At 35.8% G+C, this 5,098-nt stretch overlaps 1 long non-coding RNA gene across 1 annotated transcript; it reads left to right on the forward strand.

Moving 5' to 3' along the window:
• Positions 1–2,099: 2,099 nt before the first annotated feature.
• LOC136065253 (uncharacterized) lies at positions 2,100–5,006 on the forward strand. The gene is made up of 2 exons (XR_010626884.1): positions 2,100–2,786; positions 3,910–5,006. It is a non-coding gene; the product is annotated as an uncharacterized LOC136065253 (long non-coding RNA).
• Positions 5,007–5,098: the final 92 nt, after the last annotated feature.

Consider the following 5,098-nt stretch of genomic DNA (forward strand, 5'->3'; position numbering starts at 1 on the left):
TTAACATACATGTAAAATTTCGTGTCAATCAAATTTCATTTACTATTCGATTTATAAACTTATTTAAAAGCCTTTATGGGAAGGGAACGTGTCAAAGATGCCGCGTTGGTTTAGAACTTCAAATGTTTTTATGCTGCATTATTCTAGGTTTCAAATAAAAGTGGATCTTGTGTTTTTATTTTCATTTAATCTTAAAGCTTTAAACACGAACAAAATTAGAGTGGATTTCCTCAAAAATTCAAGGGAATCAATTCATCGTATGGTGTAGTTTAATTCAACACAGGGTCATGATTCGAATTATTTTTCTTCAATTTAAATGCATTAAAATCAACACTGTATAATGCCAATTACTGATAGTATCATATATTTTGGTATATAAGATTTCAAATCCTCATATTGTACACCTATCGTATATTTATATGAATTACTTTGGCAGCGGATTGAATGACTCGGTTGCGATTTATTCCAATAAATAGTACAAATAATTAATTCAAGCACAATAAATAACACCAAATCTGATAGTAGCGATAAGCACTATAAAACAATGAAAACTCACACAGATTTGATGACAAAGTAGAAAAATACTCTGAGGGATCTAACTCCGTAGAATATTCACTACAAAAAAAGAATTAAAAGTATTCTACTTACAAAATCTTTGCAAATGTAGACTCTCAATTGTAACATCTGAAAACGTCCCATGATATGATGTACCTTCATAAAAATATCCTACCTATTTCTTTTGTTTTGTATTCCAACTCTGTCATAAATCATCCGTATGAACAATAATTCCTGCAGTGTTTTTATACGTTTGCTCACTTGGTGATTCAGCCAAACAAATTAGAGCCTAGAACTGAAGCAATTCATACTTGCATCAGGGGTTCCCATCCCAGACAAAATTACCCTAGCATTGCCTTCCTCGTCAAAGAGAAAATATGGTGGTTCTTTGAGATAACTAACCTGTTAGTGCTTGGATTTCATTCATGTGATATCTGTCATAAGATAAGAATAGTATGGGAGAAAGAGAGGGAAGGAGAGGCAGGTTTACTTTAGATTATGACATCTTGTGGCTGTGGAGAGTACAATAATCAATTTAAGTTTCAATTTATTTTATAAGACTTTAACCAAACAGTTAAAAGAACCATTATCCTTCATTGCCTAGAATTAAATCTTCAAGGATCCAGGTTCAAATAAAGTTATTTTTAGAGAATTCCTAGTCTAATTTACTTCCAAGGGAACAAGAAAATATTTTCATGGGTGCTTCCTTGCAAAATAGGATCGACTAGGGCATGAGATCATTGGAAAATATATACTGAATGTGATAACAAGACATGCACAGATAAAAATGAGAACAAAATCCCAAAATCAATGGACAGGATTTGTAAAGCAAACAATTCTACCTCACTAACTATCATTTGAATATATATTTTTTTCTCTCTCTCTGTTTTAGAAGAATCAATCAAACAGAAATAAACAAACTACTTTAAATATAAAATCATTAAACCTCTTTCTTCAATCAGGAATATTCCAAAAGATATTATCTTCATTAGCTACTCTTATTTAAATAAAAAAAAAAAAAAAAATTTAAGAATAATTTATTACTGAGAAAGAAGGGAACTGGGTCCCAATCCATCTTTATCCTCCAGGACAAGAACCTAGATAGGGAGAGGAGAGATGGTGATGGAATCATCCCACTTACAAAAAAATAGACCAAGTGAGCAAGGTTATAAGCAAGACAAAAAGACAATTTAAATGCCTAGGAACAAAAACAAAATGAATGATAGACATGTATTCCAAGAGTATGACCTTTTGTGGCACTCATTCTCAAGACAGATTCCAGTAAAGAATATATTGAATCATGGTAACAAATGTCTCATGTGTACGTGCAAGTATTAGAGAGAGTTTTCTGCCTGTGATATGCATTAAAACAGATAATTTAAACAACAAAACTACAACGGTACAAGGCCGCTCCATGCAAAGAGCTCACAAAGAGGAGAATGATATTAGATTTCAGGGCCCAAAAAAAGAGCACCTGGTGGGCAAATGCCTCTCCTCAATGGATCCGGATCCTCCCCATTTCCCTTGAAAATGGAGAGGGTCCAGTTCACGGTTGAGATTGGTTTAAAATCAATCTATGGCCTAAAATCAGCCACGCCATTTAAAATGCACTTAACAGAGCAATGTGACAAACTTAACGTTAGTTTTCAACGTTTCTTCTGTCGTTCTCACTTTCTCTGTCTCTCTTGTCAAAAATCCATGGTTCCTCTCTCTCAGTTTCTCCCTCACTCTCCTAGCGCTCCACTCTCTCGACTCCGACTGCGCCTCCACCAGTCTTTCCACCTCCACGCTCTCCATTTCCAAGGGAAATCCCTCTCTTCTCTCTTTCTCTCAAATGGGTTTCTCTTTCTCTGTCCCCTAACGCTCCACTCTCTCAACATCCACGCTTGCTCGGTGCGTCTCCCTCAACCTCGTCGGTCACCGCTGCTAACATACCCAACTCAGACCGATTAGCCAAAAAAAATCTCACCATCTGAAACCAAACCCCCAAACACTCACGCCTACGAGCCCTTTTTAGACCAGATCAAGAGAGGGCAAGGGTTGGGGTTTGGAGAGAATCGGGTGTAGAGAGAAAGGTCGATACTTTTGGGTTTGATCTAGGGAGTGAAGTGAGATTGAGAGACAGAGAAAGAGATTTTGGTCAGAAGAAACCACCATCTGAGGGTGTTGGGTGGTGGTTGTGATGAGCCATGGTGAGGCTGACTTGGGCTTGTTTCAGAGACCACCGACAGGTAGTTTTCCCTTTTATCTCTCATTTTTTTCATTAATTTTTTTTTTAATAAACTCTGTTTGGTGGCTGAGTAAATAACGGTGTCACAATTTTGTTGATTGATTTATTGCTGCTGAATTTAATTCTATTTTCTTTTATTTTTAATGTTGTTGGTTTCTAGCTTTGGAATGGAAATCAAGTCTTATATTGCCTGCATTTTTTTCAATTGTTTAAAAATGCCTAAATCCTTGTAATTTGTATTCAATGGGCTTATTATTAGGCTTCTAATGATGAAAGCTTGAACCTTGAGCTATTTGACCAAAGCTGACCAATGCTACATTGTTGGAGTCACAATGTTATTTGACCAAAGCTTGAACCTTGAGCTATTTGACCAATCAGGTTCAAACAAGATCAAACACAAAACCATACTCCACATAGCACATAGCCCAAACATCAATCATGCCAGAAAAATGGTGGGCTTCTATATTACTGGCTAGAGGTTGTCTTTGAAGGGGCCAATGTTTATTTATTATGATTGAAACCGTTATCTTTAAAGTATTCGCCACTCACAAATTGAGCGAAACAGAATTGGATTCTGATTGAATTTGCAAATCTATATATATTCGTAACATTGCTTTTGTTTGTTAGTCTTATATTTCCCAACAAGAAATCTGTGCTAAATCTCCCCTGGACTAGACTTGATTTTTTGTTTCCCTCTGTTGTGGGGAAATACATAATATTTTAGATTTAACGAATTTGCTTTGTTACTCACAAAATTGAGCCAAACTGAAAAGGATCCTGATTGAATAATCAAATTTATTACATATTCATGCCATTGCTTTTGTTTGTTATTCTTCTATTTCCCAATAATAAAAAATATGTGCTAAAAGCCTAAAACTCCACTGGACTAGGCTTGAAATTTTTTGTTTCCCTATGTTTTTGACAGATACATGCTATTCTAGATGAGATGGTAAATTGAGCCAAACTGAAAAGGATCCTGATTGAATAATCAAATTTATTACATATTCATGCCATTGCTTTTGTTTGTTATTCTTCTATTTCCCAATAATAAAAAATATGTGCTAAAAGCCTAAAACTCCACTGGACTAGGCTTGAAATTTTTTGTTTCCCTATGTTTTTGACAGATACATGCTATTCTAGATGAGATGGTTTTGGAGGCATAGAAACAAGTTCTGCAGAACTTATGATGGTTGTTGAACAGATATCAAAGTGCTCTCTCTCCTTCTCCACACGCACTTTTTTGTTTTTTTGAACGACTGCTTCTGAAAATGCATAACTATTACTGATGAAAGGTCCGTTTACTCTTTACACACAATGCAAGTCAGAAAGTGCCTCCAATACCATCACCCTTGTCTCGAAATCAGCTTGTGGTGGTTGGAGTCAATGGCATGTGGCTTTTATGTGACCATTGCTTTTTGGATCTTATCTGTTTGACTTGTAATTGTTCGAATGTTTTGGTAGTTGCTATTGAAGAAGTAAAAAACCCACAAGATAATAACAGAAAAATAAGCATTAATTTCTTCAAGAGTTGCTGTTATGACAGAAATTTGAGGGATTGGTGGTCATATGGCAGAAATTTGAGACACTGGTGGAAACTAATTTGGTTCTCAGTTGCAATTCCTAGACATGCCTTTATCAATTGGTTTGCTATTACGAATAGATTGGCTACCTGAGATATATTACTCAAATGGGGCTACAAAGGTGACTCTCTGCGTTTATTGCAGGCTCCTTATGTGTGAGTCCTCCAAAAGAATCTGGAAAGAAGTAATGAAGAGGTGCTAATTAGGAAGCCTGAGTTTGAGATGGTCCAGACTTGTTGAATGGGGTTTGCATGATCTGAAGGGGAAAATTGAGAAGTTGTGTAAACTAGTATGGGGTTTGTTGTATATCATGTTTTGCGTCGAAGTAATGCTAGGATATTTGAGGCCGACTCAAGAATGAGGAAAGTGAAATACAAGCCATTGAGGTCAAGTCTCAATTGGTAACCAAAGTGCCATGTTGTTATTCGAAGATGCCTCTATTTGTACTTGGCAAGTAAACTAAAATCTTTATTCATTAAGGAAGCGGTTTTTTCCTTTTTTACTTGGCAAGTAAACTGCAATCTTGACTGTTTCTGCGGAAGTTTTTACTGTGGCATGCCACTTTGTACTTACCACACATAGGATATGTACTCTCACTTTTGCTGATTGGTATAGCTTTGAGTGTTTTTTTTTTTTTTTTTTTTGATAAGCTGCAATTGTATCAAATTAAGAAGGAAAGCAGGACATCTGCATTACAAGCTAACTTTAGGGGAGGGCAAGATTGCTCATAACT

Source organism: Quercus suber, unplaced genomic scaffold, assembly GCF_002906115.3.
Source record: "Quercus suber isolate HL8 unplaced genomic scaffold, Cork oak 2.0 scaffold_901, whole genome shotgun sequence".
In the NCBI taxonomy this organism is placed as follows: Eukaryota; Viridiplantae; Streptophyta; class Magnoliopsida; order Fagales; family Fagaceae; genus Quercus; species Quercus suber.